General features: G+C 40.7%; 1 protein-coding gene across 3 annotated transcripts in view; it reads left to right on the top strand.

The window, feature by feature from the left end:
- The window catches only part of ERGIC3 (ERGIC and golgi 3), a 446,879-nt gene that overhangs the window by 48,925 nt on the left and 382,280 nt on the right, over positions 1-15,674 (top strand). The window lies entirely within an intron of this gene.

Here is a 15,674-nt window from a genome sequence, read left to right as displayed (position 1 = left end):
TTTTGGTTGAAGACCTCTTATCCACAACTCCAGAGTGAGTCTTTGGAAAAAATAGATGGCATCCTTGTAACATTGTGCATTCCATCCATTTTGAAGTCTGAGAATGGTCCACCTTTTAACAGTTGAGAATTCAAGGAATACCTGGAGCATCTGGCCTTAAAGCATCTCAAAAGTACACCTTTGTGGCCGCAGGCTAATGTATTTGTTGAGCAGCTTAAGAGTATGCTGAAGAAAGCAATACAGCGTGCAACACTTGAAAGGCTCAGTTTAATGCAGTTTTCAAATTCTACTCTATGGGCCTATCATTTAACACCTCACTTGACCACAGGCAAAAGTCATACAACTTTGATGTTCAGGAGAGCAAGGATAGCCAAATTACCTCAATGGGCCACCAAGAGAGTGAAACGTGATAACATAAGTCATACAAGGGACTTGGTTAACGAGCAGAGAATGAAAGCTTATGCAGACAAGCAAGAGGCAACATGCAAAGAATATCACATTTAAGAGAGGAGATTTAATGATTGCCTGACAGATGCACAGAACGAAATCTAATGCTCCAAATGATGCTGAACCTTTCCATGTGGTGTCTACCAAAAGACACATGGTGACCGTCTGGTGCCCTGTGAAGTCTTTTACCAGAGACTCACTTTAGGCCTTTGATTAATCAGTCTTCAAATCAAGATGGTGAAGGAAAGACTGAACCTCAAAACTCAATGTCTGTTGTTGCCTCTTCACCACCTTTAAGAATCTTTGACACTAAAGATCACAGTTCCCAGCTTACAGTAACAAGATCAGGTCAAGATGCACCAAGAAGGTTGACTGAAGAGATATAGTTGTACTTGTGTGTGTTTATATGTATGTATGTATATATGTGTATATATATATATATATTACCTAGTGGCGGTCAACACTAGGTAGTTATAGTTAGGACCTAGTTTCTATAGAAAAGGTGTTTTTTGTTTTTCTAATAACTTTGGCGCAGTTTCAAGAATCTTCACAAAAGTTTCCAAGAAAATAAGACACTCGCCTCACCTGCTGTCTGGAAAGTTTCAGGATGATCTGCCAAGCGGAGGCCAAGAAAAAAGGGAGGTCCCAAAACAAGTTTTCCCCATTCATTTTTCCATGGGGGTTTTTAACAGAATAGCCTCGAACCACTGAACTGTATTACACCAAAGCGACCTTTTTGCTATTTGGTGTAACTTCATTCAGTAATTTTTGAGAAATTTAAAGAAAATCCAAATTTGAGTATATAAAGGGATGCAAAGGCTCCACAAACCCTATCGATCTCATGCTGAGATCTGATTAATTGCCAACACTTCAACAAGGAAGTGTTGGCAGCCATGTTGGGACTCGTCTTCAGCCAAGTTGCAAAAAAAAGTGTAAAAAAAAAAACACAAAAACTACAGGGGCCAGTGTAGGGCCTGACCCTTTAGCTCTGGTGCTGGAGTCCAAGAGGGACCCCCTCGAGCTAAAAGTTGACAGCTCCTACCAAGCAAATAGTCTGCTTTCTGCAACTGAAAGCTGTCAAACAGCTCTCACTTGCAGAAAGTGGAATTTTCATCTGTCTTCCCTGTAAGCAAATATGCATGCGGGGAAGACAGATGAAAACATTACTTCCCCAAGCAGGGAGCTGCTGTTAAAAGCAGCTTCCTGCTTGGGGGAGCAGTGCCGGCTCCAGCAGGATGTGAAGAGCCGGCTAGGACCGTGGGGGCCTTCAGGCTCCACCCACGGTCCTGTCACTCACTCTCTCACTCTTCCATCCCATAATGGGATGAAAGAGAAAGCGAGACGGAGATAGTCATTGTAAAAAAAATTTTTAAACACAAAACAAAAAAAACGTTATCTGTTGCATAATGGTTAAGGTCACAGACCCTCGCACTGAAAGTTGAGGGTTCGAGTCCAGCTGTGTCTGTGGGCATTTCCCTCCTTTCCATTCTATGAAACTTTAAAAGTTTATGGTAAGGTGATCACTTTTTAATTAACAAATACATTATTTTTTCAATTTGTCCAGAAATATCTCATTCTAAGTATATCTTTCATTAAGGCCTAAAAACCTCTCTCTCTCCCTCTCTCTTTCTCTCTCAATTTCTCTTTTTCTCCCATTTACACACCCACTGAGAACCTCATGCACCCAGTCACAGCTCTATTCACACCCTCACGCACACACTCACAGACCGACTCAGGCACTCATGCACCTACTCACAGACACTGACACACCCACTAGGACACTGATGCATCCACTCTCCACATCGAGAGACACACTCACCCCCAGCTACATCCTCTCATACCTAATCTCACATCCAGAGAGACAGGTTGTGGCCAGCTCCCTCTGTGCACGGACAAAGGGCCGTGTGCAGTGTGAGGTTGGGTGGAGGGGTTGGTCGCAGGGTCTGGCCGTGCGCTGTAGAGGTTGGATTAACCTACTGTAATGAAAATTACTTTACGTTAGAAAAAAACTTGGAAAATTCAATGAAAAAACAAAGGATACAGGGACTTTTTTAGTTAGGCTCACATTTTAAACCTTACAAACCATAGAAATTCACCTGTTATAGTTATTTCAAGTAACTATAACTCAAGGCCTAAGGTAACTATAACTAGCACCTTCGCCGTGCACTGCTAATTACCCCACAAATTACGGCACTCATGACATCATTGATAACATCACAGATAATATCAATGTAATATTTGCAGTAAAATGTTTGATGAAAAAACTGCATGTCGGTGGGGGTGAGTCATAGTTACCTTAGGGCACGAGTTACAGTTACTTGAGACAACCCTTACTTTAGTAGGTGAATTTCTGTGGTTTGGTATGTTCAAAATGTAAGCCTAACTATAACGTCCCTTTAACCTTTGGTTCTTTATTTATGTATGTATGTAGGTATGTATATATATATATATATATATATATATATATATATATATATATATATATAATATACTTTGTAAAATGTGTAAGTTTGTTTTTTTATAACAGAGGGGGAAATGTAATGTAATGCTAGTTTGATAAAGAAACCCTTTTGGCTCCGAACAGACTCCATAGCAGTGTGACATAATCATTAGAGTCAGATTTAATAAAAGATTGGTTTAGAATGTTGAGTTTAAAGGTACACGGAGAAAAATAAAGACGTGTAATATTCAGCTCAGAGTGTGGCATAGTCTTTGGTGGGGACCCAAGCTGGGGAGGACGCTACACCCCACAAGTCCAAAAAAGGCATTGGAGAAACATAAGTGCCAAACTGTAGTACATCTGTTGGTCATAAAGGAACTAGGACATTTCTGTCCCTTGCATTTCAGTGTTTGTGGTCAGCCTATCTAAGAAGACCTTGTGTAGGACTGCAAAGTGGTTCAAAAATCCAGCAGCAGTATTTGTTGTTGGTCTACTATCTGATGTCTATGCGATTCAGTAAAGTGAATTTGTCCCATGTACTGTATTGGCTCAAGATGACTAAATATCTAGCAACCAGTTACTGTACAGATGGTATTGTACCTGAGAAGCCAACATTTTCTCCATAAATCTATTCATAATAGAAAAACATGCAATGGGTAATAGTTGGTACTCTGAGGTGAGTCTACATTGTCTTCTTTAATTAATGAAGGAGTTACTGAATGTTTAGTAGAGTCAGGCAGTGGACTATGTGAGAGTGACATGTTAATCATTCCGGATCGCAAAAGGTTGCAGGGCCCTAATCAGCTAAGTGCATAGGTATTACCAGCATCCTTACAAAAATTTTAATTTCTTAACTAGCACTTAACCCCTGGCATCAGCCCACATCCCCAACAAATGACCACTGTTTATTTGGATAGCAGGAACCCCATATACATGTATTGGCAAGTCTAAGGTACAATGTTTCCTAGGTATTCCAGTAGTGCTGCCAGTTGGGAGGGCACCACTGTAAAACCAGTCATTTCCGCTAGCAGGGAAAAAAAGTCCCTCCATTATGCTGCTATCGTAGGGCAAGTCCAGGCAAACTGAAGGAAATCTGCTTCTGGAAAACAGGTTTCACATGCAGATAGCTTCCACTTCTAGCACAAAAGATTTATGCATTGTTAGAGTGTAGTTCACCCTGTATAACATTTTTAATGGAGAAGGGCATACCTACTATTCAATTAATTGAATAGTTCGCAGCAAATCTGCCATAGCTTATCCTTCACCTGAGACTTCAGATCAACATCCCAGTGCTGCTTGGCCAGCAGGATACCCACTGTCATCCGGTTCAAAAACTCCTTGTACATATGTGTGTTTTGCTTTTCACTAATGACCGAGCTGACAAAAATCTCTGGAATGCACTTCTTAGTTCAAAGAAGACATTTATTATTTCACCACGAGGTTCCTAAAAGGAGATTAGCATGTTGAAAGTACACGTTTAAAAATAGTCACAGCAATGAAATGAATACATACCAAAATGATTCTCCACTGCAATATACACAGCAAATATATGTATTTATATTATAATGCAAAGCAAATAATGAATTAAAAATGCATCTCCGTAGGGCCTGCCAGGTACTTCATCTTTCTCATGCTAGCAAGACAATAACCCCGTTCGACTGCGAAAGAGAAAGGGGTCTCTACCCTCACGGGAAAGATATCAGGCATCCAACGTCTAGAGTCCGGATTGAGGCCACTGACCCTCTCACTGTCACACTGGGCCTGTTTATATCTTAAAAAAACAAAAGGAGCTTTCTGGAAAAAAAAACTCATTTTGCAATTCAAACATGCTATCTAGTTTAGGTCTGCTTTGAAAATAACACATTTGGGTTTGGCCACAATCCCAAGATGTCAAATCAAAACAAGGCCGTTCCCTGCCATCTGGGTACATCCTTATCAACCAAAGCCCTTGGTGAGAAAAAGCACGAAAACAAGATAGAATGCACAGTTTACAATATGGAAAATTACAAGCAGCCTTTAACGTGGCAGTGTCTACTGCTACGATGAAGTCAATAGGCAGAATTGATCTAAGGCTGAACCGAATACAAAATGTAGTCTGTAACTGGTGAACACTGGACAGCTAATCCAGGTGCAAAGTGGTGCAACACAGTCAGTGGTCAAAACGCAAATTTCACTACAATGTGATACTATGTGTTTAGGTTTAGCCTGATGCTCATTTGTGAGGAAATCCTTCATCTATGGAGCCCTGACAGGCATGTTCGGTAGCAGGGCCACAATGTGCTAAGAATCCTGAAATGCATAGAACAGTCAAATAAGGCAATGTTTCAGATTAATTTGAATTGGAATGGTGACAGAAAGACTACCTACACCGCCCCGCAAAACATTTTTCATAAGATCCATCTGTAATTTAGAGTCATGCCTTGGGTTTTGATGTTAGTGGAAGAGGCAGGTTGTTCAATAATGGAATGTCAGATGATTACTGTATTTTAGCCCCAGTTGCCGTTACTATGGTATGCTGTGCCCTATTTTGAAGGTCTTGGTGCCCTGTTTGCCACGAAAGTATGAAAGAAATACAGCTACCCTCTCATTCTGTTCTGAGTACAACTGCCAGCTAGGAAGCACATAAACTATTCTATTAAACATTTATGTGATGGTTATTATTTATAGAGTTAAAATGTAGCATTTTCATTGCAAGCACATGGCCACAATATTTAGACGGTGGCATGTCTAAATGTGTCTTTGTTTCATATTTTAATTTTCTGGCATATGCTTGCAAAATAATAAATGTAAGTTTCACCAGCTGTCAAGGCCAGACCTGTTGACTTTGCCAGTGCTTGTTTTTAGTAGTGTTTGTGCTTTCATTTGGGTGATGGATGCTTATTACCAAATGGGTATTAACTGGCAATATGTTTGACTAAGTGCATTCTTTATCAGCAGCTGTCTTATTCCGCTTCTAATTAAAATCTTTTAATTACACAAATAGCAATATTGTTACATGATGCCTGTCTTTTGTGTCTCAATCAAAGAGTATAATCATTTAATAACTCCTGCCATTGGTTGCACGGATCTTTGTTAGTCAAGTTGAGGCTTCACAAGAATCAATAAAAAAAGTGGGTGTGAATTAAAGTGTTTCATTATTAAATTATTTCAAATTGATACTATACTGTATGAATAAGAATTGAAATAAAATGGAGAGCATGCAACAAGTGTTTCGTAAAGGAAAATCCCTTATCTAAATAAATTGGGGTTTTGGCTTGAAGGGCAATTATCTTAAGTATGCAAGGTAAGGTGTCAGAATATAATTACATAGGCATGAACCCTCAGCACTTAAGCTATGGAAATTGGCAAAAGCTGGAAAGTATCCCCTGCTCTAAATCAGCAGACATCCCTAAGGTCTGCTTCCTAACACCTGCAGCAAGTTCCCTGTACCTAGTCTCTGGAGGAAAGGGAAGCTCACTGAGAGGAGGCCTCTCTGGGAAGGGCCAGATTACCTCCCCGAGCTAATTCGAGGACACACCAATCTAATTCTACCAAAACATCATTAGCAACAAAATTTACATTTCCCGTTGGCACCAACCAATCACCTTCCAGCAAACTCTGGGTCAGGTCAACGCTGTAGTTTCTCACATCTTTACAAAGCACTATGAAAGTATGTCCTTGGTTTGTTAAATTTGATCAAATCTTGTGTTTCAAACAGTTCTTCCCATGAGTCACATTTCCTGCTGTATTCTCTTCTTCCACTGAGCACCTTACTGTCAGTTGTCTAATACATAACAAGTGCCTGTTGAAGGCTTCTAGAAAATTACAGCATCTGCAGGACAAAGAGGAAAACATCTCATGCAAGACAACAGTTTAATGTAAAAAATAGGCCCCTTATCGCTCATGTGTAAAGTAGACATTTAATATGGAATCAATAGTTAGGCTAACTAAAGTCAGTGCATTTTGTTGTTTTATTTGTGTGCTTATAGTACCCAAATGTAATTACCTACAATATTTTTTATCTAGTACACTTGTGTTTTTCAGCATTAAATTAATTAAATGGGTTTAGTTAGTAAAACAATGAAATTTGCTCTATCAGTTCCCTCCTCATACTAAAATAGCCATCACGTTTTATCACAAATTAATTTCTAAGGTGCACCCTCTCCTTTGCTGTGTCATCTATCTTATTCTTTAAGGTTTGCATCTCCTTCAACTCTTTGTAAGCGTTACTCTTTCTTCCATGTTCATTTATCAGGTGTCAGTCTTTCTCAGTAGTTCAGTAAAGGCACAATTCATAGTTCAAAGGATCAATTATTGTTGAATTAAATTGGATATCAAACGAGTCAACCTTAATTATGAATTTGTTTCAAGAGTTTAAATCATGTGCTGTGTCAATGTGACATATCATGGAGGTTCAAGTAGTTCTGCTCTCAATTCATGTGGATCATAGGCTGTCAGATTAGGCACACTGTCTCTATAATAAGTCCATTCAGGTTCTGAATACCTGGGACAAGGTCTCTTCCTCTCTTAGATCTTCTAGGTGTCTTTTGGTCTTCTTCTGTATCAATTCTACCCATAGATTTTGTTTCTTTAGCAATGGTTTGTGGTATGCGTTCAGCTGTCACACTAGACTTTGTCTCCTACTCCTAGGCCATTCCTCTTCCCTTTAAAGTCTCTCACATGTTGTGCTTGTTTGTTCACCACGGTAATTCAGTTGCACCATGATGATTCTGCAGTGTCCACTCTTTCATGTCTCAGATCATCGTCTTCAGGGGATACTTCCACAACACTTTGTGATGACATTTCAGCAACCTGGATAGGTGAGAAATTCTGATGAATGTGACCTGTGGTCCTTCAGGTTGTTTGGACACAGGAGGTTCTGGACTTGTCACCACTTCATCAAGTGGACACTCACCCTCTTGGTGTGCGAGGGGTGTATCCAATTGGCTATTCCACCACATTTCACAGCGGTGTTGATAATCAAGATCACCTATTTGGGCCATTTCCATCTTGTCTCCAAACAAGATTTTCTAACGTACTTTTTAATTAGGACTTAATCGCCAGGGCTAAGATCATGGCACTGATCGTGACTTGGTATTTGCAATGGCATCTCCATCCTGGCAAGAGACAGACCATAGCACCTCAGCCAACCCCTTGCAGTAGTCGAGAATCATCCCACTTGAGTATTTTGTGTATTGCTAATCCTCTTCTTTTGTCAGTGCTGCTTTGAAGACTCCTCAGCACTAAGGGCAAGGAATCTGCCCAATTCAGAGAAGTAGATGCATATATTTTGGCCAAATGAGATTTCATTGTGCCATTAAGCTGTTCGAATATTGCTGAAGCTTCTGGACTATAAATAGAATGCAATATCTGTTCCACTTGTAGGGTAACACACAGCATTCTGAGGGTCTCATTATTAAAATGAGATCCTCTTCCTGACTCCGCAGCAACTGGGAATCTGAACCTTGGTATGAGTTCTCATAATAGCAGTTTGGCTACAGTAAGTCTACCATTTCTCTGTGGTGGGTAGGCTTCCACCTATGAAGGGAAAATGCACACTGACAAGGATATATCTCACCCCTTTGCAAACAGGCATTTTGATTAAATCCTACTACAGTGTGTTAAAGGATCCTCCTACTTATGTGTCTCATGGTTACATAGGTCCTTACGTTAATTTGCTGACAGGTTACACATTTGCGGCTTAATTCTTCAGCTAAACCCCTAAATCTGTGATTGAACCAATTCTACCTAAATAGTCTCACCATGGGGTCCCTTCCAATGTGTACAGGGCCATGAAAATGTCTTGTCATGGGGGATAACGGGCTTTCAGGCACTGCAGGTTTTCCTGCAACTGAAACCCAAATCTCATTTGCATTTTAATACATCCTGTTCTGAACCATCCTTGCTGCTCGGCCTCTGACAATTCTTCTTGTAATCTTCTGATTTTCTCAAATATCAGCTACTGACGAGCATTGAAAAGACGTTGTCCTCATCAGATTAATTTGCAAATTCTCCATTAAATGCTCGTTTCACGTTTGCACAATACTGACCAACTTCATTGGCATATCTGTTTCCAAGAGCTGTGCTATCATTTCTGATTTTTGGGGCTATGCATTTAACAACTGCAGTTTTTTTGTGTCCATTGTAATGCTTCCAGCATTCTCATCATATTTCTGCTGCTTGAGCGAAGGTAACACCACGAAGCCTGGAGGCTTTTACCACTTCCTGAATTGCACAGACTGCATAAGTTGCTCTCATATCCCCTCATTATCTGTTAGGCATGATCTGTCAACAAACATTACATAGTCTGGCTCCTAAAGGGGTTCATCCTTAAAATCCGGTCTTGGCTTGGTGCATAAATGAGTGACATTGCGACAGGCATGCTCAGCGTCCTCCCCACCAGTCTAATTTTGAGGCAGTTTTAACAGTGTAGCTGGATTAAGAGTCTGACACCTTTTCAGAATTACCTTCCCTGCAGCAAGAATCATTTTTTCATATTCAGTGAGTCTGCTGTTTGTCGTATACTGAGTGTTGGTTTGAGTGAGCACATTTTGTGAAAATGAGTGAGGGACTCTTCTGGGTAAATCCAAGAATCAGGGTTATTCCCACAGTAGGACCCACAACTGCAAGCAGGATTTCAAAGTTCCAACTAACCAAGTCCTCTCATCAAATTCTAGAACACACACACACCATGACAGTAAATGACATATACACAATTCTACTAATACAAGTTCTACTAATCTAAACTACAATACCCATATAACAATACCCATGACTATACACTTAATACTGACACCACCTGCCGCAACTGCTTTAAGGCAGCTGGGTAATCCTCCAGCAACAGGGTCAAAAATAGTTGAAAAATATCCCATAGGTCTTTGAGTGTCTCCTTGCTACTGAGTGAGCACTAAGAGAGAGCAGCCCTCTCTCGGTGCAAAAGAATGTGAACATTTTAATCTGGCATTTCTAGTGCTGGGGCACGACAGAGATTTTCTCAGAGCTCTAGGAACGCTTTTAAGCAAACGTTGTCCCATGGAAGCCAGTTTAGCATCTTTATGCATCGGCTTCAGTAAAGGCTTGGGAACTAGGGAAAAGTTTGGTGTTCACTGTCTACATTAGTCCACTATTCCCAGAAACAGTCTGACTTCTCCCTGCGGTTTGGGGCGGATTTGTTTTCAAAATTGCAGTAATTCCCTCCTGTGACATCTTTTTTTGTTCCTTTCTCAATGAGATGTCCTAAATGTAGGACCTCTTTTTGGCAGCATTGCAACTCACTCGGGGACACTTTGACTGTTCTCAGCTCAGTGATTCGGCAAGGCAGTTGTATCCTGTTTGCACACTTCTTCTGTACTTAATGCCACAAGTGCGGTTGTCAATGTATAATGTACAAGAACCAATTTGCAGGGCATTTGTAAAGTTTCAAGATTCTTTTTCAAGATTTCATTAAAGATCACTGAGCATTCTGTATACCCCTTGTAGGACTTGACGCCATGCCAATACTGTTTTGAAATTTAAATGAGAACCAAAATTAAATGCCCTCATGCAACGGGATGGATAAAAAGGCTTGACAGGTCCACTACAGTGAACCATCTGCAAAACAGCAAATCTGAAACATTATTGTTACTGGATTAAATTCTACGGGACAAAAATGGAATGACTTATTTATTTTTCGTAAATCCTGTGCGATTCTGTATTTGTGGTTGGGTATCTCCAAGCTCATGATCAGTGAAGTGGGAGACCATTTGACTATTTTGCTCAAAATTCCTTGTTTTAACATTGATTCAGTCACTGGAGTGATTCATGTCAATGTTGTCTCTGGTGTGAGATTGTATAGTAGCATTCTTAGAAAGTCAGCATTTGATTTAATCATTATTCGTACAAATTCTACACCTTTTAATGCGACTCCTGTCCTTCCCTGAAAAATCCCATACCTTAGGTTTCACAGTATCTCTTCGGGAGGTAAACCCTCTACCGTTCTTACAGGGAAAAATCCAACAACTGTTCTTTGTGTGGCTGATTTAAATTCAACCTCTTCATCATGCGTTTGGAACTTAGCACCTTCGGGTGTACAGTAAATTGTGCAATTTAATTTGCACAAAAGATCCCTTCTTAACGTGATTTTCAAGACTTGAGTCACACAACAAACTGGTGATCTTCAAATGAACCTAATTTTTCGGGAACCTTATTTGAGACAGGGTTAGTTATTTGCTTATTTGTGACACCTAAAACCTCAATTTTCTATCCCGAGAAGGGTTGGTCAGGGACTTCCACAGTTCTGACAGTGGAAAGGGTAGCTCCAGTTCCAATCAAAAGTGCCATATATCTTACCTTCTACAAATGGACCACTCCGGTCTACCTCCTAGACAGTGCCACTAAGTAGGCAATCCTCTTCCCACCTCTGGTACCATCATTGCGAATTGATAGACTCAAAGCTTTCATTCTCAAACATGGGGAATTGTTGAAATGGAGTCTGATTCTGGAAAGGGTTTGGATTGATTTTGGTGCTTGCTTCATATTAGGTCTGGGGTTCCTCATATTTTGTGGGGTCATCGGAGCTTGTGGGACTTGCATCATTGGAGCTTGTGATTGATTTGGAGTCCACAGTTGTTGAGCTGGGACCTGAACTGGGACATTATGCATTTGAGTTGGATTCACACTTTGTATTTGCCCAACATCACCTACTCTGTTAGGGTTTTGTCAACATTCCCTCTTCCAGTGTCCCAGCGTGTTACAGTAATGACAAGGAGTCAACCTCTTCAGAGTTGCAAAAATCTACCCTGGAATTTGGATCAGCTGGTACACATTGACCTGTTCTTTGTGAAACATCTACTTCACCTTGTACCATTTGATATCTATTCTAGTAACCAAAACCAGGCATTTCACCAACATTCCCTACAAATGGCTGATTTTTTTAAACCCTTTCTGATCCAACTTAGTCTGCGCTGGCATAAACTTCTCTTTAAGCCTTTCTCTGCTTCATCTCTTGTTCATCGCTACAATACTTGGCATGCCACAGAATCTCCAGAATGCAATGCACAATTCTTATCAACACTTGAATTCAGATAACCACAGAAAATATACTCATCCCCAACATCGTAGACTCCACGGTGGGTGATGAAATTAATCACGACAGGAGAGAAAACCTCACCTCTGTGTCCTTAATAGAATTGAAACTTTCCTTCACAATAGCTAGGAAATGTGTTATTCTATGCAGGAATGTAGAATTCCTATAGCCCGACACCCAGGCCATAATTTTTGGGGTTAAGGACAACACGTTTTCATGTTTATTTTGTCCCTGGGGCAAATAGGCCCAACCTCCTGCAGCACAAACCCTTTGCTGCCAGCTTACAGGAAAGGAAACTGTCTGCAGTTGAGGGAATAATTGTGTCCATATGTTAATGCTGTTCGAACTTGTATTCATGGCTTATTAATGCAAAGCCTTTATTATTTGGGTGAGCACTCTAAATAAACTTTGTAAGGTCACACTATCATTGGTTCTAGTAAAAAAAATGTGTACACATAAGTTTGAAATGTTTAACATTATGAGGCTATGTATAATTTTCCCAGAATGCTGTCTAAATAGATGCAAATGTTTACAGAAGCTTGTAAGCAAGATTGATGATCTTTGCTTTCAAAATAAAATGGTAAAAAATGCAATTAGGATTTTTTTTTTTTTTGCTAAACTACTGTGAAAGTTAAGGTACTTCTTTGGAGCATAATTTAGTAAAATGTTGATGTGTGCTAGTATTTTCATAAAATATTGATAATGGAAATTAGTGTAACCATGTTCAACAAGATTATGGGATCCATGAAAATAAACAAGCGCTGGCAAAACCAACCAATCTGACATTGGTGGTCAGTCATTTGGTTTTGTAAATGTGTGTTTTGTTTGGACTTCGCTTTTGTGATAGATTTATTGTTATGGGAGCTGCCAGGCCCTCACCATTGAAACAAACATTGGCAAAGAGCACAAAAAAATAATAATAGTTATCTCAAAAAGCACACATTGCCACAGTAGCTCCTGGCATTAAACAAAACTACTTTGTGTGCCAATATGCTCCTTGAGGAAGAGCAGAATGCTATCACTTACAGTAAAGCCAGCCGATAGATTAATAGAGAAAGAAACAGAATTTTAATAAAACAAAAAGTCTTTGTTAACGCTAGACGTAATTAAGGGGCCAATTCTTAAAGAAAGTCACAAAAGCGCACCTATGGTGTATGTATTTGCTTTAGTGGCTTTTATGATTTCACAGGACTTTATAGAAGTAGACCAGAACATTTTACTCCTAGAAAATATTTGTGAACTGAATTTTAGCACAAGCAAATATGCATGTGTAGATTTGCTTTTGCAAAAATCTATTGTGTGTTTACAAGTTCACTTCACCTCAAACCACTTTTTTCCCAACAGTGGAAGAACTTCTATTTCTGCTTGTCATGAGTACATTTCCAACTTTTCTCAGTATGAGAAGATTAGAGAAGAGCCGGTGTAAACCCATAAAACATGCAAATCAGAAGGTTTGCATAGACTCAGAGGTTTTCCAGCCTGGAACTATTGCTTACTGCTTCCTTCACCCCAGTGTATAGATATGTGGAAAGGTGGCAAAATAAGAAATTTGCTATAGTAGGGCTTGAAATTGCTAGTACTCAAGCCCTACTGTAGTATTAGCCCTGGCATAATCAGAGAGGCTACTATCCGAGCTCTTCCATAATGAGATTGGTGCCAAGTAGTGCGGCAACAAATTATGGCAGCAAAGGGACAAGTAGATTTTTCCCACACAACAAGTAGATTTATGAACCAACCTGTCCTATGGACAAGTAGATATTTTGTTCATTCCACACCCCTGTCTATGTGAGGCCCAGAGGCTCAGAATATGCTAGTTTAAAGCTGGTTAACAACCAGAGATGCTATGCCTGTGATAGTCTTGAAATAAAGAGTCTTCAAGGTAGAGTCAGAAGACCAATCTGCTACTCTGAGAATGTCTTTCAGACAGCTGCCCAGGGAGAAGGCCTTCAAAGCCATAGCATCTTTGGCTTGCAAAGGCAAATGTGCCAATGCCTGCTTCTTGTGGAACCCATCTTACCCAACATACACTTGTAGTTGCAGAAACCGGTTTGAAAGGTGTCTTTAGGGTTATAAAAAGCTTGGACACCCCTGGAGGATGATATTCCGTGGTCAAAGCTTCATATGCCCTCATACAGCGAACCACACACAATTTTGGATGGTGAGGAAAGGCAGAATAATACACTACTCTAGTATTGGACTTAGTGTGTCTAGAAATGGTAAATGAGTGAACATGGGTGCTGTAACATTCAGTGCTTGTTCATCAGACACTCTTAGAAGAAGTAAGACACAATAGCATCACCAACTTTCCTGTTAAAGCAATGTGCGATAGGTATTTGTTATCTTGCCAAGATTACAGCATGTGGAGCACCACATTGACATCCCATAGGTAAAAGTACAGTGGTTCAGGTGGAATAGACAGACAAGGAGATGACAGACCAGAGGATGTTTACCCACCGGTACGTCAGGAGGTGGCACATAACGGGCACAGGTCACTGATTGGCATTAATTGTGCGATATTCCATCCCTTCAGTAACCAGTTAAGACAAAAAACCTGATTATATGCACTCTTTCCTCTTCCTGTGTTTGTCCCTCCATTTGTGTCCTTCCAATGCTCATTTGTTAGGCAGTACTTGTTTCTTGTATAAGCACTCTACAATAATGCATGTATTTTTCCAACTGTCTCCGTTGTATACTTGTGCCCCCCCATTCCTCTTCCTTGCCTTCCTTCAGTTGGCATTCTTCCTCTTATGCACCTCATTTTGCCATTCTTGCTTCCCCATCACCCCTTTGCCCGTTTACTCCCCCGGCCATGTTCTATCACCCTCTATTGCCTGTTTCCCCATCCTCTCCCACCCGCACTCTGTTAACTTTCTGTCCCGGCCCCTTGCCCCCCACCTTCTATTGTCAGTTATCTGCCCCAAGAAATTCCTCCTAGCCCCAGCCTTTCTAACCTAAACCCAGTTGTCACCTTGCTGCCTTAGCGCCTACCGCCCTTTGTTGTCAGATAACACCCCGGTCCCTTCCACCCACCCTCTGTTGTCAGCTTGCTGCATCAGCCTCTCCCGCCTGCCTGAGTTCCACTTGTCCACTGTTGTGTGAGCTTGCTTCCCCAGCCCCTCCTAACTGATGTCCGTTGGTAGCTTGCTGCCCCATCAACTCCTGCCAGCACCAACCTCTCCCGCCTGCCACCTGTTTCCAGCTTGCTGCCCCAGTCCCTTCTATGTGCCCTCTTTTTTTGTCAGCTTGCTGCTCCAGCCCCTGCTCCTAATGCCTGCTTGGTAATTTTTCCAGTGGACTAGGCAAGTCTGTATCTGGGCATAAACATCTTTTGCCTCTTCTTTTAGGTTCAGGCTGCAGCATTTTTTTCCCAGTTGGAACGCTCTGCTCCCTTGTCCTGTACATTAATCGTGTTGGATAATGCTTACTGGTATATAGTTGCCTTTTCCATTCCAAGTTTTGTTTGAGATCTTGTTGTTGTTTCACTGCAATACTCGCAGTCTGAGAAGGATGTTTGAACTAGTGTCTTTGTTCTTCAGTCACTCCTCTTCTGCTACAGTCTAAACAGGGCAGGTTCATTAAGAAGGACTTTGACCCTGGTGGATTTATTTTGCATCTTCAATTAGGAGGATCCTGTTTGGATGCTGGTGGATTTTCTTTGGCTCTTGCCTTAAAGCAGCACGCTCTTGCTTAGGAAATACCCATTGCCTTTTCCCGCCTCAGGGAGATTCTTATCACCCTCAAATT

This window comes from Pleurodeles waltl, chromosome 7 (assembly GCF_031143425.1).
Source record: "Pleurodeles waltl isolate 20211129_DDA chromosome 7, aPleWal1.hap1.20221129, whole genome shotgun sequence".
Classification (NCBI taxonomy): Eukaryota; Metazoa; Chordata; class Amphibia; order Caudata; family Salamandridae; genus Pleurodeles; species Pleurodeles waltl.
The sequence above is the reverse complement of the archived record's forward strand: the minus strand, read 5'-3'. Positions and strand labels throughout refer to the sequence as shown.